The sequence below is a fragment of the Triticum urartu genome, chromosome 1A, assembly GCF_056163025.1.
Source record: "Triticum urartu cultivar PI428250 chromosome 1A, HENAU_Tu73, whole genome shotgun sequence".
Classification (NCBI taxonomy): domain Eukaryota; kingdom Viridiplantae; phylum Streptophyta; class Magnoliopsida; order Poales; family Poaceae; genus Triticum; species Triticum urartu.
The window spans coordinates 26,046,508-26,070,103 of record NC_141873.1 but is presented as its reverse complement, the minus strand read 5'-3'; the positions used below and the strand labels follow the sequence as shown (position 1 = coordinate 26,070,103).

The following is a 23,596-nucleotide window of genomic DNA, read 5'->3' as shown; positions in this document are numbered from 1 at the left end:
CAAACTGGCTCACAGCTTTTCTGTTTTCTCTTCAACTTATTCAGTGCTTACAATGCGGATCGGCGGCTGACCCGGCTCCATCGCCACGCCGCGCTACGATCGCGCCATCCCACGATCTCCACGGCGTGCCCTAACAAACCCAGCACTAACCCCTTGGTCGCAGCGTGAACGCAGCACGCCTCTGACCCAAAGCAAATCTCAATGAATAAGCAAACTTGATGGGCCTACTAACTAATGTAGCCCACTTAACAGAAAAAACAAATAAACTGGCGACGTGATTAACACAACAGAAATCATACCTAGTATAGGAATTTAGGAACCAGAAAAGAAATAAATCCCTGATACGCCTTTTCTAAAATCATATCTAGTATAGTGTTATCCTTTGTAGTAGGAAAGGCATTGGTGTATCTGAACTGAAGAATATGTTTGAATTTTGAAGGTCTTATATCGTCCGGTGTGATCCATGACCCAAAAATCTTTGCCTTGAAGACTGGCATGGGAGCTGCAACCATTGCTCAGTTTGCGGGGAAAATCTCGCCGTTGACGATAAATGACGCGTCCGTCCAATATGCCTGATCAAGTAAGTAGACGACACGGTTCTTGGTATCGGAAGGCGACACAGTCGCAGGGGTATAACGCCTGATGATGGCGGTGCATAAGAATGTGGTGTGCCCGTCAATAACATAGTTATCCTCAAGGACCGTTGTGGCCACAAACGGATTCCATCCCTAATCATCAAGGTATCTAGGGTCGCCCATGATGAACTCTTTAAGATCAGTCTTTACTCGTATTTTGGATGGTTTGTCTTCTCTATCCTTTATGAAGGCCACAAAGTTGGTGCGTATGGTTCTGGAGTCACTCATGTGCCCAAGGTAGATAGAAACATGATTTAACATGTCATCCTTGTAGTACCTTGCCGGTCCCCACGGGTAATGTTGATCCTCCACAAGTGTTTGCCGATGGAGAGGACCTGAGAAGAGACGACCTCGTCGATGCTAAGGTGTTTGACTTGTTCATAATCTACCCTGAAGTGCAGGGAAGCAGAATCCAACAAAGTGGTCGTCATCAATGCTGGAAGTGCTGTGATTCTTGTGTGTGCTTTACCCACGGTACTATCAAATCAAACAACAGTTAAGTACACCAGTCCTCAAACCAGAAAATAAAAAGAAACGTTTACACACAGGACGATCCAAATGAGAGTCAATCCACTAGTTGGCTGCTGGCTAGCCACTGGAGGTGGATGCGGGGACGTTTAGTGGTGAGGCTGCTCGCTCCGATCCTTGCCGAAGCCATCGCACATCAGGTGTGTTCGCCTCTTGTGCTCTACTCTCTCTTTGGCTTGCTCCTTTGGTGGCTAGGGTTCGATCTATAGCTGTCCCCAACGTATTGCTCCTGTTCTCCAGAGTCCTATTGTGCTGTTTGTTGTTGATTACTATGCAATAATTATCGTTCAGAATGCTTGGGTTTGTTCCGATGTATATCTGCCGCAAGGAAAAAATAGTGTGCCATGACAAAATAGTAAACCCTTAAAATTTACTATAGCGAAGCTATATCATACTTTAGCGAACGATTGTACGCTAATTTCATTAAGCAAGATATTGCTCAGAATGCTATACGTACCGTGCCATTAGCGGTGCTATAGTGAGCTATTTTTTCTGTGATCTCTTGTAATCTACCATATATACGAGATAAGAGGAACATCACATGTGTGGTGAATTTCCTGAGAGTAGTTTTCCCATACTTATACGAATACCCGAGGCCTATCAAAAGTTCGGAACTAGTTTAAGATTCATACATGTAGGTTTGGCATTTTGAGCCTTGAATAGCAACCTAAGCTCCGGGGCAACCATCCAAGCCTGGGGACCGTTGAGCGAGGGACCCTGGTGAGCGAGATCGTGACACATGGTAGCTCGCGCGGCGGAGGGGGGGGGGGGGGGGGGGGGTGAGTGCACGGACATGTCTACCGTATTTCTGTCTCTTGTTTTACTGTTTCACTAGAACATAGAGGCATGCGTTGCCGCGCCCATCAATTTTAAGAAAAGAAACAATAGAAGTATATGCCAAATGGAGACCACAGTTACAACATATTTATAATGGTTACAATAAATAACACAAATCAGGATCTTTTCTGTCAACAAATCAAAATAATGACTTGAAAAGGACCGACATTGTGAAGTCAAGAAAATCCTTCCATTTTATTGACAAAACATATTATCTTGCTATTGTGCATGATCAGAAAGTAAAAAAAAAAGTGAGAGGCCTTTGTCAGTAATGACAAAAAGATGTGGTTGCTATAACATTTAGTAACTAAAATTGAGGCAATAAATTGACCATGGACCACTCTCTAGGAGTGTGTAGAAAGCATAAAATAACCATTTACGAGCTAATAACAGACATTGTATTCAAGAAATCATAATCAACTCCTAAGATTCTTTTTCTCAAAGACATCATAATGAACTCCTAAGATTATTTTTCTCAAACAAAACCAACTATCATAGGGAAGCATCAATTTATCAGAAAAATATGATCCACATAGTGATGCACATGGAAGGGGAACAACCACTTGAAGCCGAGAAGCATAAATGATCTCTCGTGATAAAAATAATGGAGGGTGCATATGTCACCGGTGTTCAGTGGGAATTGCAGCTGGTTTCCTTGAAAAATTGGTTTATTCTTAAATAATTTTAGCAGTTGTCAGTGTCAAATTTGTTAATCTACATACAAAAAGGAATGAAGCATGACTCGAAATCTGCAATAAATAATTGTGGCTGTAATTATATTAATGAATAGCCACTGCTATTGTTTACAACCAGGTGCTCACTTAACTTTACTATACAAGCTAAACTGAGATTACACACAATGTACCCATTTATTAGTTACTTCATACAACTTAGAAAATAGGCAACAGAAAACAAAGATACAATAGCCAGCTTAGTCCTTGCAGGGTACATAGAGAATATGAGATAAACAGCTTATGCTACCTCTTTTCCCAACCAAATTGTCACAAAACTATGAATATGACATTGGAATTAAAAAAATCCCTTACCAAGAATACCTAAACAATTGATGACTGAGCAAGTTATAAAAAAGAATATCTTCAATCTGCATGCCACTATGATACAATGACACAAATATAGGTTTTCATCAAACACCGAAACTGTACCAGCAAATGGATGCATTCAGGTTCCTAGTTTTCAACCAATCTTTGTACATGTTGTCGCTCCAAATCATGGACACCTGAGACAGGCATTCTGAATAGCAGGTGTTCACTAGTTAATTTTGCTCTAAGTAAGTTGATTAATGGAATATAACCGAGACAGGAAAAATTATGCAAATTCGTACATTGTTTCTTGCAAGGAAAACAAAATAAAATGTGAGGCACACCCAAATGCATGTAGGACAGTACAATTTGCTATGACGTGCAAAACTGGATCTGATATGCGGACGCTGCCGTTCATGCGAAGGTGAGAAGACAACCTGCAGCCTCCCCTCGGTACCCAAGGTGACTTTGGCTGAAGGACTGCCCTTGCTAGGTTTTTGTGAGATGGTACAGACGAACTACATGTCGCCTATTCCATTGGTCGTTTGTGGGACAAGCATGCCGGGTGGCGCATGAGAAGCACCCAATCCCGATGGAGAGTGATGAATTCATAGAAGGAGCACCAACCTTAGCAAGCAGATCTGATGAGTGGTGACATTCACATTGGAACCCCCTCGTCTGGATAGGGGGAAACTCTAGCCACCGCCGGCCGTCTCTCCCCCGCCTCCCTCACCCTCGCCGCCGCCAGCAGTGCCACCCGGCGAAGCCTGGCCGGCAGGGGCGGCGGTGGGGCATCTCTCCCCTACGCGTGATTCGGCTGGCGCGGGACGGTCTGTCCGTGAAGAGGTGCCGAACTACCGTGGGGTTATGCGGCGCTGCAGGCGAATGATGATGGTGGCGTGTGCGATGCGCCGACGGCTGGAGTCCTTGCTTGCGGCGCGGATTAGAGGCTGCGGGAGCGCTAGGAGCTGGTGGCTGCATGAGTCGTCACGTTTGGGTCAGATCCTTCGTGATCTGGCGCTAGGACGCCGGCAGCCTATGCCGGCGGTGGTCTGTTGGGAGGGTTGGGTGTTCGGGGTGAGTTAGTGTGGGTGGTGGACTCTGCGTGGTAGCTGCAGCAGCGGTGACGGTGTGGAGGTTGTCAGTAGGAGCGGCGTTGGATCTACCGCGTCGGCGATGACGTGTATTGGAGGCACGGTGCAGCTGAATCTCTACGATGAATGTGTCTGGCTGGATGAGCGGAGGGCGGCGGCGCTGTTTGGCGCTGTGGTGGCGTCGATAGCACGTCTAGCAAGGTCGTTATATCAGTACCTGCTCTGAAGATGAATAGGTGAAAGACGGTGGCGACGACCCATGAGAGTGCGTCAGACCCGGTATGAGGCTTGGTTGGGGCCTCCGGTTTTAGATATTAGGCTTAGATGATAGGTCTAGGTATCCGGCTCATTATTTCTGCAGCCCTTCATCAAGTGGATATGTGTAGCGACAGATGTTGCCAAGATGGCGGATTCAGACATATTGATGTACTCCTTTGTAATGTCTTTATGAATAATTAATAAAATGGCTGCCTGCATCTCATAATGCAGATGCTGGGGGTCATCCTTCTTTTCTTAAAGAAAATCCCAATGCAAAGAGTACCAGTCGTGGAGGCTCTGCTGCCCTCGGCGGCATTGATGCGAAGGAGGGATGAGCGGATAGGGGAGGCAAGGCGTCCCTCTCGTCAGGCTACTTTAATTAAAGACTAGGTATATGCCCATGTTGCCGCGGGAGCCAACAAATTTTTTAAAATGCAAAAAGTGGATCAAATGGAACAACTCTTATGCAAATCAAAAAGGGAAGAGAAGATTATGTTTTGGTTATAAAGCATATAATTTCTGACAACTTTGTCATAAGACATATTGAGGGCCAACAAACATTAGAGTGAAATCTAATAATCTAAATGACCTGATGTAAGGCATTGGTGCAAATAGATGAGCACACTTGCAGATTAAGACAATTTGAGTATCGCTAATTAATCTAAAATTCTTCTTTAAGTAATTACAGATTTAAGGTATCTTAGTATTTTAATTTGTCAGGCAGCCACCGATCCTGTTCCAGGCCTCTCTCTCCACATTGCCTCCTGCACAGCTAGTCACCACCACCCCCTAATTCCTTGACGGCATCATCACCATTGCTAAGGGCCTCCCGTGAAGAGAGATTGGAGGAGTCATGATGACCGAGCTTGCCTTCACCTGCACATCGCCGCTACCATTGCGGCTGTGATATCATGCATGCTCCTCTCATGTGTAAGTTTTCATACGATAAAGTAAATTGCAACCTATGTGAAGCATCATAGAGAATCAGAAAGCCATATCAGACCAACTTTAAAATGTTTTTTTTCTAGAAAATGGAAATCCTATTACCCCCAACTTCAGGGATTGGAAAATAGAGAGAGACAATCATCTCATAACTATTTCTCAGAAAATAAAATTAAAGCATAATTCATGTGAAGAGATGGGTCAATGAGGAGGGGATGGCAAAGGACAATCAAAACGTTTAGAGGTCAAATAGGGAACCTTTCGTATTTTTTAGACCTGTTACACCACTTTGGATATTTCTGATGTTAAATTTTAGATTCATTTCCTCTAGTCTTCCCACCTTCTAATCTTCAGCATGAACCTCACAACAATTGAGCTAGTCAGCTAGTCAGTAATAAAATTCTCTTGTTAACACAAAAAAAGTAATAAAATTCTCTTGGACTAATTTTCTACAATAATTGATTTCTCCTTTATCATTGGGTTTCCGTAATAAAATAATTATAGCACAAGTCAACCATGAAAAGCCTGGAGTGCAGGTATCATGATGAATCTAATCAAATGCATTATTTTTATGCATATCAGTTTAGAATATACAAGTACTGTTTTGGCTGCAAAGTCCAGAAATGGACATTTACAAGAAACATGGTAATGATGTTATTAACATATCAAACCGAAATTAAAACTTCATAATGTATCAAGTGCATCAAATAGTGATCCATCATTGACCATTGGCTGAACATGCATTTTAATCATAATGTATATTCAAGTATCAACAATACCAGGACATAATTTTGATCTGCTGAAACTCCAGTGGCATTTTTAAAAACTAAAAATACTAATACCATGCCATTCCAGTTCTACTTTTATTCTTTGCATCAGAGAATAGCGACTGTTATTTGCTGGTCTGTCTAAAAATTAGCAACTAAACTTTTATTCTAGTTATTTATTTCCTTTTTGACTACATCTATTCAATGATTTTCCATATTCTCTTTATCCTTGTTGTATATTCAACTCTACAAAGAAGCTGGCAATAACTAGGATACTGCATGTTGCTACCTTCAAAATTAGCCCTTGCGTAAAAATTAGCTTAGGCATATTTTTCATGGAAGTTGCATCATCATGGAAGTTAGATAAGTTAAGAAAAAATAGATGTAGGTGTTGCTGTTAAGCACAAAAAGAAGTAACATAGATACACATAGAAAATTGGAGAATTATGTGAATGATTGGCTGAAGAACAAGCAATAGTATAGTGCATCTCATGTGAATTTCTACACTGCCGACGCGGAAATAAGTCTTATTCATGTTTTGCAAACAATTAAATATCGTCCATGATTTAGAAACAAATTTCAAAATGTAAAGATCCATCCGAGATGATAAGTAACATTGACTAAAAAAAATGCATTTCAATGAAAGCACCTCCACTGTCAAAACTACAAAGTGAAATTTGATGCGTCTTCGTTGAATCATTTATGCTTATTTTCACTTATCATCAGGTTTGTCTTCATCATCTTGATACAGCGGGTTGTTTGCACGTGGCAGAGAATATGCTGCCAAGTCATGTAAACATGCGTCAGCTAATTATATCCAATAAACCATTTTCCTCTTGTCCTTTATATCCAATAAACATGCGTTAGCTTATTAATCCCTACTTTTCCTAACCGAGGCGGTTGCCTCGTGTCCCTTTGGACGCACCCTTCAGAGGCTATATATATGTGTAATCCCATCATCAACGAGGACTACTGGTTCACTTTACATCTATGTCTATTGTCTCTCTCGCTTTACATTACAACACGCTTATCAGCACATAGACTCTATCAAAGACACCGGCTCGCAACGCATGGAAACATGCCATACTACGGACTTCAACCATGAAGCCGCTGCTCCCGGCGGAGGGAGCGCCCAGCAGGCGTGGCGTACTCTGCCGCGACTCCCATGGCACAGCCTACTAACCCACAAGGCGGAGAAAGCAAAGACGGGCATGCATTTGCATGCATGCATCCCTACAGGAAAATCGACCAGGGAGACATTAATTTATTTGTCTTCTTGTGATTAAGATCAACAATCTAACGATTGTGTTCTCACTACGTGAATCTTGCATTTAATCGGATAGTAGCACCTTGATTCTTGTACGTAGCAATTAGATCAAGGCCTTGGTATTTGCTTTGGTTGCTTCAAAGGTTGTCGTTGCTCCATGGCCGTGGTCGTCCCGTCCGTAACCACCTCGTCGGGATGGCCTAGTGGCTCTCGGCAGAGATACTTGTGCGGTTACCAATTCCCCTTTGCAATTAACATTCACTATTTACATTACATAGGTCCACAATTAACATTCAGTTTACATCTGTGTCTATTTCTCTCTCGCTTTACATTACAACACTTTGGTTTCAGCATTGCGTCCCCTGAAATACTTCTTTTGCTTGTTCCGACTTCCAAATCGTCTGTCCTTCGGTTGAAATTGTCGCTTGCTTAAAAAGGTTAGGATTGCAAACAAGATGGACTTCACAACAGGCTTTCCAAAAGCTAACAATTGGTATTCAAGGATGTCGACATGCACAAGATGCAGATGCTGCCAGTGCTGCCCTCATTTAAGTGGTCCAAGCAAGTGTGTCAGTCATTTCTTTTACAACCACCAAACCGAAGCATGCAACTGGAACAAACAATATTCTCTTGTATTTAAATGGCATCCTACTATCCAGTCTAGCTAAACTCACTCTGCCATTAACAATTTTTATGAATACCTAGATAGAGTCTTTCTTTCTTTTCTTGGCAGAGGATCCAAGTATATCGAATCAAGTAACAACTTAGAGGTTTGAGTGGAGCTGACTAGCTCAGGTACGCACACCTAGGTTTGTAGCTATGATCATCAGACACACGCAACGGTGGGCCAACCGGCGGCATCCTTGCAAGGAGGTTCGGCAGCGGAGCCTCGAAGCTTGCGCTGATGGCCTGCCTAATGGAAGGTCTCAGTTTCCGGTCATGGGCAGTGCACCAGAGCCCGACGACAATCACACGCTCCATTTCCACGAAGTCGAACTCCCCAATCAGTCATGGGTCGGTAGCGTCAAGGACTCTTCCCTTGCTATACAGATCCAACACACGTTGAGCCAGGTGGATTACAGTGTCATCCGGAAGGGCCACGACAGGTCTGCTTTCACACGCTATGTCAAGTAGGACAACACTGCATGTGTCGTCTCGAAGGGCAATGACGTCTCCATGGGAACAGTAGAAGCACGCTCCACATGAAGGCTACGTCACGTGAGCTATGTTCGCCAACCTCGCAGGATTACTACAAAAAATCTATCAACTTGCGACCACTAATATTGGTCACTGAATGGTCATTGTTTTTTATTTGCGACATTTTTGTGACCAAAAAGAGTTGGTTAAAAGCTAACCGTCTTTAATAAAACTTGACGACCTTTGTTGTGAAATGGTCGTAGAAGGCAACGACCAAAATAAAAGGTCGTTGGTTCAACGACCAATTGTTTTGGTTGCTGGTTGTCTCTTCGGGCCACGTCGGATCCAACATGACAAGCTGACGTGGCAAAATTGCGACCAGTTGAATTGGCCGTTGATAAGAATCAGACCAGTCCAATTCTGTGTCTATATGGGCCAAACCCATTAATCCATCCCATTTATATATTTTCCTACCAATTTTGGTCAACTACACGGGCCAAGACCTACAATTCGGCCTTTTTATTTTCTGGGCCATGACATTTTAGTACCAACAATTTTAGTTTTCTTTTTTTTATAAAATGGGTCCACTAGTCAAACGGGTCCCACTTGTCAGGTTGTGATAAGTGGGTCCCAGCTATTAGGCTCAGATTCTTCATATTTTAATATGACGGTAAGAAAATAACCAATATTTAAATTGGCAAGGAGAAAACACACACAATACTTCAAATAACAATAGCCAGATTCAGTACAAGCTCTACAAAGGACTCGTAATACAAGCTGTAACATATACAAGCTCTACAAGTGTAATAACTAGATACAAGCTCTACAATTACGGGAATCACAGTTACAAGCTCCACAAGTGTTTCGTTCTTTACCGTGGAACTGCTTCAACATGGACGGCCATAGTCAGGACTGGGCTAACAGAACGACAACATGCCTTCCACGGTTGCCCTGTTACATGAATCAGCTGAGGAGAACTAGAAAAGGTGGTGCCAATATATTATGAACGTTCCATTCAAAAAAATGAGTAAAGGACCATTCTTTATAGAATCACTACTAGGTAAAACTCTAGCAGTAGCGCTGGTTTTAGAGCTAGTAGTAGCGCTTGTACAAGCGCTACCAGTAAGGCGCTACAGCTAACTGGTAGCAGTAGCGCTGGTTAGCCAATGCTACTGCGACACCTAGTTAGCAGTGGCGCTCTTGTTGGAAAAGCGTTGCTGATAGAGGTAAGTAGCAGTAGCATTTCTTCTGAAAAGCATTACTACTTAGTTTTCCTGTTTTTAGTTGCAGCTTATTTTCGTTGTATTTGTATATGTTTTATATACAATACTTTCATCATATGATTTTATGACCACGATTAGTTAGTATATACAACAGTGTGTGAAATGAAGGTGGATTAGGTTCAAGTGGAGGCAACATGTGGTGCACCACATGTTGCCTCCACTTGAATGAAATCCGCCTACACAAGCTATTTAATCATCATCATAGTTATTATGACTAACACTAGCTATTTAATCATCATAGCCATGGTGTAGCACATGATCATCTTCAAACTCATTCATTCTAGCTAGCTAATCACCACCAACCCTAGCTACGGTAGCTATCTAATCACCACAAACACTATCTAATAATAATCATCATAGTCATTACCACCAACACTAGCTATTTAATCACCAGTCATAGTGTAGCACATCATCATCTTCAAACTCATTCTAGCTAGCTAATCACTCCTGCTGCTCTCTCTCAGGTAAAATATCATAGAACATGTGTAGCACTGTTGCTTCATCATATTGAAGCATGCAGATGAATCTGTCTCCTAATTGTGGGCTACGCTTTTGATTGCTGCCCTCTAGTACTTCTCTGCCCTTCACAATTTTGCTCCAGTCTTTGACTATTAAGACTTGGTCGCTTTTAGAAATCCTGAATGCACTCATGTGCAATGTAGGATGTCTTGGCCGTAAGCTAACCATTTTCATGTGACCTTTAGCCTCGATCCAATGAGGCACAACTATCATCGGGAGTCCATATTGAAGAACATCGTAGTAACATACTTAGCAATGAAGTTTAGCTTAAAAAATAATGTGACCGTAGTTCAATACGCAAGCTATTAGTGAAGATATTCTACCTTACTTCTGAGGAAGATAACCGAAGCATCTATGTTGCAGTTCGGATCTGAGCCCTTCTCAGTGGAGCTCGTCTTCGGGGGATCTTCTTCCGGAGATGATGGAGAGCGAAACGCCTCCCCCGGACTCCCCGGCTCAAGAAGCGGGCGACCTTGAAGTGTCATCACGGAGACTTTCTCCGGACCAGAAGGTAATCCCATGGTCACCCAAAACCCTCAGTATCCGGCTCTTGAAGAGAGCAACCAAAAGAATCCGGCACCGTCTGGTATGCGGTTGGATGCACTGAGGGATCTGCTAGGGCGAGCCACTATCTCAGAAGAGCACCGTACATTAATGTGTACGGTGATTGAAAGGATTTCGTCCGCCAAAAACGGGTTGCATGAAGCCTTTATGAGTCTACTAACGGGCTTTGAGGTACGTGGAATGATATGCGTTTGTGGTAGTACCGCACATTTTTAGGTGCACCCTGTGTAGATAGTAGCCCCTGAGGCTCTGGTTGTCGTCGAGAACGGCGGCGAACAGAGGATCGTAGTCCCAGGTAATAACCAGACTTCCGTTATGTGTAGGTGTCTGAAGCTCCGGTGGCTAGCCGGACTGATGGGGTTGCCGAACTAAAACGGCGACTGGATGCGGCGGATGCCGACATCAAGCTTGTTAACAAGCATCTTGACAAGGCACAGGGTAGGTGATATTTATAGTGAATGTCACATAGTAAGAGTAGCGTAATGCCATATCTTTAATATGTTGTGACTGCAGATGGAGCTGCCACCGTGGAGGCCCTGCGGGCAGAGCTTGCCCGAGCCAAGGAGCAAGCAAGGAGTAGTAATGCGGCCGCTTTGAAGGTGGCCGAAGAGTTGAAAGCCGAGAAGGCCTCTCATAGCGAGAGCAAAGAGAAAATGGCCAAAATGGATGAGAAGTTAAAAGACACTGCCGACCACTGCCAGTTTCTTGAAGAAGAAAACCGGGTGAAGGCTACGGACCTTGAAAAGGCCACAATGGCGACCAAAGACACCCGCTCTGCAATGAGAGCGAAGAAGGAGGAATTGCGTGAAGCCGGGGACATTGTGGCTGGGAAGCCCTTTATGCTGCGGAGGAAGTTCGGCGATCCGCGGTATGCCCCTCTAGATCGGCTATGGAGGTCGTCCGACGCATATCTGGACTTAGCGGCGAGCGCTGTCGATGCGGTCGAATACTTCCGAGATCAGACAGACCGTGAAGTGGACAAGCTGTTCTGGTCGCAATTTAACGTTCCAGAGTGTCCGCTTCCATTGACTGATCAGCTTGCCGAATGGGCCGGACTCAATACATTGTCCGGACTCGCCATGAGGTCTGTCGTGGATCATCTGTGGTCGGAAAGGCCAAAGCCGAACAACTATTTTAGCTTGGTGCAGCAGTTCCTTGGTGCGGTGCCGCGCATTAATGCGATGAAGGGGTCGGCGTGCATAGAAGGCTCGCGGATGGCTCTTGCCCGTGTCAAAACATATTGGGCAGAGATGGATGCCACGACTGTCGCGACGCAGGGTTCGTCCATAGGCCGAGTGGCTGCCGAGCACTATTTTGAAGAAGTTCTTGAGGGCGCTCATACGATAGAGGCCGAGTGCTCGAAGAATATTATTTTTGAGTGACATGTATAACCATTGTAAAAACAATGTTTTATTGAATTTATCAAGGCTGTATTTATACTTTTGCCCGAAAGTATTGTGATGCCTCATGTGCGGCCGTTTATCTATACATGTATATAACCTAAAAGATTGCAGTCGTCGGCTTCAGCCCCCACGCATGTAATGCGGGGGTGTTCGTGGAAGACGCGTATTCACACTTAATCCAACGTCTTGGTCCTAATAAGGAGGTGATAGCACAGTGAACTAGGCAACCGGACTATAATGCTTTAACACTTTCACTTAGCCATAGGAGTTTGACGGTGGGGCTACTATATAGCCCCTGGTGGCTCCGCATTCGTCCGGATTCGGGGTGCGTACATGCCTGGCCGGGAAACGGCCCTTCGTTAATGCAGAGGAATCCTGAATATTCCAATAGGTCATCAAGTGGTTGACCAGTCTCATGCTATATCATGACAGTCAGTTTTCGGCTTTCTCTACTGAGGTGCTCGTCCGGATGAACCAGGGCACAATCGCAGTAGTTATACTAGTGCCGCCTTAGCCGATAGAGCGGAACGTAAGGCAGCAAAATACAGCAGCCGGGCAAACCCAACATTTCACCAAAGACATGATTCGGAGCTGATGCATATAAGGACAAACTCGTGACGCCGAACACTCCCTAAGGTATTCGGTCTTTATGGTGTAAACCGGGTATAAACAGTACCCTTTGTAATAAGCCCCTGTTGTCCAGGTACGTGCATTATTCTGGCGTGGCCACATGCCAAGACGTTAGCATCCTTCTCGGTTGTACTGAGAATCCGAGGGATGTAAATCAACAAGAGACGGTAAAAAAGGTTTACGCAGGGTCTTAATCTACAAAGAATCCTTGGAACGGGTCCCTGTTGCACGTCTGTGCCTGTGTCTCCGTTGGGCCGTATCCTAGACGGGTTTAGCACGATGGTCATCTGAAAAGAGAGGAACTTAATTGAAAAGTTGCCGTGCAAAAGTTAAGTTATACTAAATAAACAATATATAGTTGAAAATGAGTAAAGCTGAGCCTTATTGCCACTTTTGCGCGCGCGTTGAGCCACTTGTATTGTAATAGGGGTGTAGCCATGAAACCTATATCAATTACATATAGCTGAGCCGGACTCGTCTAGCCGTGTCTGTGGTCTTAACGACCTGTCAAATGCTTGAGTTGGTGAGGCCGTTTAGTGTGCGACGGCGAAGGCGGCCGCACCGTCTTCGGTGCGCAAGGAGCGCTCAATATTTCCATTTACTGTAATGATGTCGCATGGACCGGGCATCTTGAGCATGAGGGAAGCGTAATGCGGTATTGCGTTAAAGCGAGTGAAAGCTTCGCGTCTGAGTAGTGCTTGATAGCCACTTTGGAACGGAGCGACGTGGAAAGTTAAATTTTCGCTGCGGAAGTTATCGGGGAAGCCGAATATAACCTCTAGTAGCAGGGAGCCCCTGTAGTGAGACTCTGGGCCTGGCGTTACTCCTTCAAAGGTAGCATTGCTGCAGCAAATTTTTGTTGGGTCTATCCCCATTTTGCGGACTGTGTCCTGATATATCAGATTTAAACTGTTGCCGCCGTCCATTAGGACTCGGGTGAAGTGGTATCCGTCAATTATTGGATCTAATACCAAGGTAGCCCATCCTGCGCGCCGGATACTTGCCGAGTAATCCCGATGGTCGAAGGTGATCGGTTGGGACGACCGGTGGCGGAGCTCCGTGGTGATAGGCCCTAGGGCATGTTCCTCTAAAGGTGCTGCTTTGTTTCTCCCTTTTATCACGTGTAACACGTTGACTGTTTTGACTTCTGGTGGGAATTTCTTCTGTTCCCCTGTGCTTAGCTTGTGAGGCTCGTCCTCGTGTTCACTTAGTGTATCCTGCCCCTTGTGTTCGGCGTTGAGCTTGCCGGACTGTTTGAAGACCCAACATTCTCTGTGGGTATGATTTGCAGGTTTAGCAGGGGTGCTATGGATCTGATATATTTGGTCCAGAATTTTGTTTAGGCTGGACAATTCGTCTCTGTTGCCTTTGGAGGGCGGCTTCTGCTGCCCTGGCCGAGAGCTTCTAAATCCGGCGTTTACCGCCATGCTCTTCGGGCTGTCTTCTTTATTCCGACGCTTATTCTTGCTGCGTCATGATTTCCCATTTCCATCCCTGACTTCGGATGTGCTTGGGTCGCTGGTGCTGCATCGGGCTAACCAGCTGTCCTCGCCCATGCAAAAGCTGGTCATGAGGCTTGTTAATGCTGCCATTGTTCTCGGCTTTTCTTGACCGAGGTGTCTGGCAAGCCATTCGTCTCGAACGCTATGCTTGAAGGCTGCTAAGGCTTCGGCATACGGACAGTCAACTATTTGTTTCTTTTTAGTGAGGAACCTGTTCCAAAGTTTTCGGGCTGACTCACCGGGCTGTTGAGTTATATGACTTAAATCGTCTGCATCCGGTGGTCGGACATATGTCCCTTGAAAAATTGCCTGAAAGGCGTCTTCGAGCTCTTCCCAGCTTCCGATGGAGTTTTCAGGGAGGCTTTTAAGCCAGTGCCGAGCTAGCCCTTTGAGCTTGAGGGGTAAGTACTTGATGGCGTGGAGATCATCTCCTCGAGCCGTATGGATATGGAGGATGTAGTCCTCAATCCAGACCCCAGGGTCTGTTGTTCCATCGTACGCCTCTATGTTTACGGGTTTGAATCCCTCTGGAAATTCATGATCCAGCACCTCGTCGGTGAAACATAGAGGGTGTGCGGCACCCCTGTATTTGGGTGTACCGTGGTGTTCGGATGTTTGTTGTGTTGCTTTGTATGTTGGAGCGCGCCTGCGTGGTCCAAAGATGGATCTGGTTGCGCCGTCCTTTTGATGCGAGCCCTTACGCGGATCGCGTACTGGTTTATGTGCGGCATCGATTGCCGCTTTATGTTGGCTATGAGGTCGTCTATCCGATCGGATGGCCGTTTTATTCTTTAATTGTGGAGGATCTAAGGCCTCCTCATCAAATTCGCGTAGCAACTTTCGCTTCGGATAGCTCTTTGTGTGGCCAGGGGAATAACTTTCGATCTGCTCCAGATGGCCAAGCGAGTTGGCTCGCAGTGCGAAGCCGCCCAACACAAAGATCTGTCCGGGGAGAAAAGTCTCACCCTAGACTGCATCGCTATCGGTGATCGTAGGAGCCATCAAGCCTAATGGCGACAACACAAAGGAACTCTCAATTAAAGCACCAATGTCGGTATCAAAAACGGCGGATCTCAGGTAGGGGGTCCCGAACTGTCCGTCTAAGGCGGATGGTAACAGGAGGCAGGGGACACGATGTTTTACCCAGGTTCGGGCCCTCTTGATGGAGGTAAAACCCTACGTCCTGCTTGATTTATTCTTGATGATATGAGTATTACAAGAGTTGATCTACCACGAGATCGGAGAGGCTAAACCCTAGAAGCTAGCCTATGGTATGATTGTATGTTGTCCTACGGACTAAAACCCTCCGGTTTATATAGACACTGGAGGGGGCTAGGGTTACACAAGGTCGGTTACAAAGGAGGAGATATACATATCCGTATTGCCTAGCTTGCCTTCCACGCCAAGTAGAGTCCTATCCGGACACGAGACAAAGTCTTCAATCTTGTATCTTCATAGTCCAACAGTCCGGCCAAAGGATATAGTCCGGCTGTCCGGAGATCCCCTAATGCGCCAAGGAGGACGGAAAGTTGGCCAGTATGTGGATGACTTTAGTAAGCTAGCACGTTATGCCCCAGATGACATTGCTACGGATGCAGCTAAGCGGGAGAAGTTTCTGGAAGGACTAAATGATGAGTTGAGCATGCAGTTGATGGTAGAAAGCTTCAACAACTACCAGGAATTGGTAGATCGTGCTCTTATGATTGAAGGGAAGCAGCACCAGATTGAAAACCATAAGAGGAAGTATGGACAAGGGAAGTACAATTTTGGAGCTCAGCAGAAGCCGCGTTTTACCCCTAAACCGGGAGGACCTTTTCAGCATACCCATGGGGGAGGAAGCTCGCACAATCATAATGGCCCCAAGAAGGTAATGGGAATGGGGGAAGCAACGGCCAGAATCGTACCAACCCATCAACACCAACCAAGAGAGACTTGAGCCAAGTCACTTGTTTAAGTGTCAGAAGACTGGACATTACGCCAATGAATGTCCTGAATCCCAGAATGGAAATGGTAATGGAAGCTCTGGGAAGAAGCCGAACCCTTTCAATAGGGGACAGGTGAACCACATTAACGTGGAGGAGGTCGATGCTCGGCCAGATGCAGTAATAGGTAAGTTTTTGGTTAAGTCATTTATTGCACTTGTTCTTTTTGATACGGGTGCATCGCATTCATACATCTCAAGGGGATTTGTGGATAAGTATAAACTGCCAACCCAAGCCCTTAGGTCACCCATGTTAGTAACCTCGCCTGGAGTAGAGTATATGGCTAGTCTATGGTGTGATCGGTTAGCATTAAGGATTGGTAACTATGTATTTCCCTCGGACCTAATAGTATTGGAATCTCAAGGATTGGATGTGATATTCGGCATGGATTGGTTATCGAAGTATGAAGGGAACAATGAATGCGCTAGTAAGTCAATTTTGCTTACGACGCCAGAAGGAAGAAGGATCAAGTATGTATCCCAGCATGTGCCAAAGAGGACTCAAGTAAATTCCTTATCAGGAGTTGTGCAGGAGGAAGTACAAGTGGTGAAGGATATCCCTGACGTATTTCTAGAGGAGTTGCCAGGCATGCCACCGGATAGAGATATTGAGTTTTTGATTGAGCTTTTGCCAGGCACAGGGCCAATATCTAAGAGACCATACAGGATGCCCGCAAAGGATTTGGAGGAGATTAAGAAGCAGATTAAAGAGTTACTGGATAAAGGTTATATTCACCCAAGTTCTTCGCCTTGGGGATCGCCAATACTTCTAGTGGAGAAAAAGGATGGATCGTTAAGGATGGTTGTTGATTATCGAGGATTGAATGAAGTAACAATCAAGAACAAGTACCCACTACCGATGATCAATGATCTGTTTGATCGATTGCAAGGAGCTAAGGTATTTTCCAAGATCAATCTGCGATCAGGATACCATCAGTTGAAGATTCGAGAACAGGATATACCTAAGACGGCTTTTACCACCAGGAATGGGCTGTATGAGTATACTGTTACGTCATTTGGTCTGACTAACGCACTTGCCTATTTTATGAACATGATGAACAAAGTGTTTATGGAGTTTTTGGATAAGTTCATCGTAGTGTTCATTGATGATATTCTGGTTTACTCGAAGAATGAAGAGGAGCATAAGGAGCATTTGCGTTTGGTACATGAGAAGCTCAGAGAACATCAGTTATATGCCATGTTTAGCAAATGTGAGTTTTGGTTGAAGGAAGTTGGATTCCTCGGACACGTTATATCCGGAGAAGGTATAACAGTAGATCCCACCAAGGTTGTCACTGTGACAAATTGGGAAGGACCAACAACAGTGTGAGAGATCCGGAGTTTTCTTGGACTCGCGGGATACTATTGGAGATTCATTGAAAATTTCTCGAAGATTGCAAAGCCTATGATGGAGTTGTTGAATAAGGATACGAAGTTCAAATGGACTGAGGAATTTGAGGCCAGTTTCCAGGAGTTGAAGAAATGTTTGGTTACATCACCAGTGTTGATTTTGCCGGATCAGAATAAGGATTATGAGGTGTATTGCGACGCTTCACGTCGAGGACTTGGAGCAGTGCTTATGCAGGAGGGAAAAGTTGTTTCATATGCCTCACGACAGCTTAAGCCTCATGAGTTGAATTATGCCACGCATGATTAGGAGTTAGCCGAGGACCTTCGTGAGCTATGTTTGGAGATAGTTCCGAGAGGCTATGTAGTAGCATTGGAGATTCAGTCTACCTTGATGGATAAGATTAGAGAAGCTCAGAAGACTGACAAGGAGGTTGCCTCTATAAAGGAGAAGATGAGCAAAGGAAAAGCTAAAGGATTTCGAGAGGATGAGCATGATACCCTATGGTTTGAAGTCCGTGTTTTTGTGCCCAATGACCCGAAGATCAGGAAGTTAATTCTGCAGGAGGCCCATGATTCACCATATTCGATTCACCCAGGAAATTCCAAGATGTATTTGGATTTGAAGGATACTTTCTGGTGGACCGGAATGAAGAAGGATATTGCAGAGTATGTAGTAGTTTGTGATGTATGTCAGAGAGTAAAGGCAGAGCATCAGAAGCCAGCAGGATTGTTACAGCCATTGCCAATACCCGAATGGAAGTGGGATAAGCTAGGCATGTATTTTATCACAGGTTTGCCCAGAAGTCGTTCAGGCTATGACTCGATTTGGGTTGTAGTCGATCGTTTGACAAAGGTAGCTCATTTCATCTCAGTAAAGACTACTTACACTAGTGCTAAGTTGGCAAAGATATACATTACCAGGATTGTATGTCTGCATGGAGTTCCAAGGAGCATTTTATCAGATAGAGGAACCCAGTTTACCTCAAAGTTCTGGAATCAGTTGCACGGAACTTTGGGTACCAGGCTAGAGTTCAGCACAGCTTTTCATCCACAGACAGATGGACAGACCGAGAGAGTCAATCAAATTTTGGAGGATATGCTGAGAGCTTGCGCGCTAGATTACGGATCTAGTTGGGACGAGAATTTGCCATATGCAGAGTTCTCTTACAACAACATTTATCAATCTAGTTTGAAGATGGCCCCTTTCGAAGCCTTGTACGGAAGGAGGTGCAGGACCCCATTGTCGTGGGATGAAGTTGGAGACCGCCAGTTGTTTGGACCGGATTTGATTAAGGAGTCTGAACAGAAGGTGAAATTGATTCACGACAGGATCAAGGTAGCCCAGTCCAGGCAGAAGAGCTACGCAGATTTTAAACGCCAGGAGACAGTTTACGAAGTCGGAGACCGAGTTTATCTTCGAGTATCTCCACTTCGAGGAGTTAAGCGCTTTGGATTTAAGTGAAAGTTAGCGCCACGTTTTGTAGGACCATACAAGGTTTTGGAGCGTATGGGAGAAGTAGCCTACAAGTTGGAATTTCCTGAAGGATTGTCAGGAGTTCACGATGTATTCCACGTTTCCCAGTTGAAGAAGTGCCATGCTGAGATGGCTGATATACCGCTGAGAGATACAGTGCCGCTAGAAAAGATTCAGTTGGACAGTGATTTGACCTATGAGGAGAAACCAGTCAAGATTCTTGAGTATGCCAGGCGAGTCACCCAAAGCAAGGTTATCAAGTTTTGCAAAGTTCAGTGGAGCCACCACACCGAGGATGAAGCCACCTGGGAGCGAGAGGAAGAACTGCTGAAGGACCACCCTCACCTATTTTCTAGCCAACCCGAATCTCGAAGGCGAGATTCATCTTAAGGGGGTAGGTTTGTAACATCCCAAATTTTCAATTTGGAATGTTATACATTAGATCATCACTGCATATCATATTTTATTTGCTTTTGGGTTTGATCCTAAGAAATTCTACGCAACTCAAGGACCCTCGGAGAGAGTTGGGGATTTCGTAATTTTCATATTTGAGTTTTCTCAAATTTTGAAAATAGAATCATTTGATTTTATTTATTTTATCTTCAATTATTTCTATTATAAAAATATGAGGGAGGGAATAAAATGACTTTCCCGAAATAAAGAAATATTAAGATTTAATAATAAAATCAAATAAGATTTTATTTTGGAGTTTTGCTATTTTATTTGAATTTAGGAAAAATTTACGTTTTTCATAATTGCATTGAGGCCCCAAATAAATGTTCATCTTGTCCGGATTGATTTCGGAAGTCGGGGAAATTTTATTTCGGGATTTTTGGAGTCCACTTAGTATTTCTTTTATTTGTTTTTCTGCGCGTAATTATTTAAAAAAACGCGAACCGACTTTGGGCCGTGTTGCGCCAGGACTCCGTTCGACCGGGCCTTTATAAGGCGCCACCCCCGAGCCCGTCAGCCCAAGACGCGCCACGCCAAAAGAACCCTAACCCTAGCCTCGATCCGCCGCGTGCCGCCGCCGCCGCCGGACCCCGCCGCCCGAGCCGCCGCCACCCGCCGCCGCCGGACCCCGTCGCCCCATCCCGCCGACCCCGCCGCCCGCCGCCGGAGCCGCCCCGCCGAGGTTGACCACCGCCCTGTCGCCGGCGGTTTTCCTCGAGAAAACCGTTCGGTTTTCCGTTTGGTTTTCGTTAAGTTTTTTAGATCCGTTTTTTAATCAGATCGGTTTACTTCCGGTTTAGTTTATTTAGCGAGCGTTCGCTCGTTCGTTGGTTTTAACGGACGCGTTCACCGTTTAGTTCTAGAAAATGAACGTTCGTTTGTTAATCTGTTCGTTGTTTTTCTTTTTCTCGAATTTTCCGATTTTCATTCTAGTATAACGTTTCGCTCGTTTATCGGAATCAAGCGATTCAAGCGCCTGGAGTTTCGTCTCGAAACCCTCTTTCCGTTTAACCAACTCAAACAAGATTTTGCTTCTGTAAAATTTGATTTAGGTCCAGATTAGTAAACAAAGTTTGTTTCTTTTGTCGTTTGACTTTCGTTGCTTCGTTCGATTTGATTCTTTTTGCAAACCGGAGTTCTTAAGTTGAACTTTCTGGTTAGATCTCTTATTTGAGTTTTACCTGTGCTTTATATGAGTACTTATTGTATGCTTGTTTGTTTGCGATAGAGTACCCGGAGTGCGCCGCTTGTTACTTTGAATCTCTAGGTTTCGCGGATCATCGGCAAGGCAAGTAACACTTTGGTCATATCTCTTTACTACCCAGTTTTTATTGCATTAGATCAATCCTCAAACATTTCATGATTATGATCTAATTAGATTGTGGGTTTTGGGAAGTAGATGAGGTAGTACCTATTTCCTGTTTTATTATCAAACTTTTGGGAGTTATTTCCGCGTTTGCTTATATTGCCATGCTATGCTAGTAGACGTGGATTGGGTGAGTGTATCCATGACAGATGTGACATTTGTAAATTAATGGTTTATTTAAGGTGGCAACTTAAACACACATCTGGGTGGATTGAGGCACCGGGGTATTCCAGCGATTGCCTATTTTTCTTTATGGACCGCCACCCAGGCACAAAGGGATCATGAGATTATTCATACTAGAAACTTCCGTGTGCAGCCACAAGCTCGTATGGGCTCTAGCATAGTTGAGTAAGTCGTGCGAATTCTTACAGTGGTAGACTAGCAGATGTAGGGGATGCAGGTTGGTATTGTCTACCCGATCGTAAGGTGATAGCGCTTCTGAAAGACTATGTCTCGGTCATCCGTTTCTCAAACATCATGTAGTACGAGAATCCCAACGGAGGAGATCGAGTTTTGTGGGTAAAAGTGCGCAAACCTCTGCAGAGTGTATAAACTAATCATGGTTAGCCGTGTTCCCAGTTATGGACGTCTTGAGTATCTAGTACTTGGATTATCATGTGAATCTCATCATGTTACTTTAATTAATTTGTTGGGTTTTAATGTTGATGCTTAATTGGGATTGAGAGGATGTCTATCTTCTCAATGTTTAACAACCACCATGATAGTTAAATAAAATTTATTCCGTTGCAGTAGGGAAAAATTGGCTTTATGCAAAAACTATAACCATAGAGCTTTCCACCAGCCATATATGCATGTAGTATGGCTTTATTCTTTCATTACTCTCTATGTGTTACATTGCCAGCATATTCCATGTGCTGACCCGTTTTCGGGCTGCAACGTTCATGTTGCAGACTTTTCAGACGACGAGTAAGGTACCTTTAGGTCGTGGTTCTATACTCAGTGATGCCGTTGGAGTTGATGGACTCGCTTATTTTCCAAGCCTTCCGTTGTTACCGTTGTTAGATGGCTTTAAGCCATATTTATTGTAGTAAGTTCTCTTTTGAGACATTCGATATAATAAGTGTGTGATTGCTACTCTGTTATAAATCCTTCAAGGACTGTGCGTGTCAGCATTACTGATCCAGGGATGATACTGATGCACAGAGATCAGACAGGTTGAGGTCTGGTCGCTACACTACATTTATAGCACTAATAACAAGACTATATCGAACAACATTAACACGGGCCTGGCAAGAGATCATCATGACAACTTCATTGCAGGGGGGACCTGGACCTTGCCCCATGTTTCTTCGGTGGACTCGGCAGAAATAAATGCAATCCGTTATGGGCCGATTCTTGCTGCAAATATGGGATGCACAAAGTTCCCCATTGAATCTGATAGTATGGTGGCTCTCAAAGTGGTTTGCAACCCTGATGCGTACATGGGCACAGATGTGCCGATCAACATGGAAGCAACCCTGCTGGCTATGGATTTTGCAAATATTGCTTTTGTTCGATGATGTAGGGAAGCTAATCTTATTGCCGATTGTTTGGCAAAACACTGTTTTAGATCTAGTGTGTCTGAATTCTGAGATTCTATTGCCCCTGGCTTTATTCTTCTTTTTTTGAGGGAAACTAAGCTTTATTCATTCAAATTCCACAGTTTGTGGGATACAAAAAGGATCATGTGGGACCGACATCCAGACGTGCCTCCCTTGATCCAATGAATAAGCAAACTTGGCTAATCTATCAGTGCCATGATTTGCCGCTCTACCTTCGAACATGAAATTACATAAAAATGAGGAAGATCTAGCTATAATCTCAGTGATGATTGCACCATATCTCCCGTTGTTGCCTTTCTGAATATCACTAACGACTTGCTTTATTATTCTGCAAATTGTAAATGATACGACTATTATTTGAGGAATAAAGTTATCTTATGTAAAAAAACAGGGCAACGATAGGCGCCGGTGCGCCGGCCCAAATTTGGGCCGATCGCTGCCCATATTGTCCGATTTGCCCTGTTACAACCGTCAGATCCGGGTTCTTCTCCTTCCTCCCTTCTGTCAACGCGCGTGATTTAGAAACAAAAAGAAATCCTTCATGTTCGTCGGCCGCCACATTCGTCCCCCTTGCCAGCCACGCTTGCCGGCGACACCAAGCCACCCATGCCCGCCGTTTTGCTGCTCCTGGTCGCCAGCCACCCGTGTCGACCACGCTCGTCCCTCGGCCGCCCCATGCTTCTTACATTGGTGACTGCAGCTCACCCGCCGGCCAGTTCCAGCTCGCAACCATTGTGGCTGCAACATCTCCACGCGTCACGGCCTCCACTCCACTCGACGCCATCGTCCGCTCAGACCATCGTGTTCCCCTGCGAAAAAAAATCTCAGCCAAAACAAATAATCTATTGATTTGCCGGCAGTAGCAAAAACACATGCGAGTTGTAGCAAAAATTATCCATGTTTCCAGCAAAAGCACATTGTCGCCGCCGGTCATAGCAAGAACTCTCACGTGCCCATGCAGCAAAACATCTTGCCGGTTCCAGCAAATTTTTTGCCAGTTCCAG

General features: G+C 44.7%; 1 protein-coding gene and 1 pseudogene across 1 annotated transcript in view; one reads left to right on the top strand and one right to left on the bottom strand.

Annotated features, from left to right (window-relative positions):
• LOC125543363 (uncharacterized) overlaps nt 1–23,596 on the top strand; it is a 93,290-nt gene that overhangs the window by 32,557 nt on the left and 37,137 nt on the right. The window lies entirely within an intron of this gene.
• On the bottom strand, nt 300–23,376 carry LOC147988670 (BTB/POZ and MATH domain-containing protein 3-like; annotated as a pseudogene).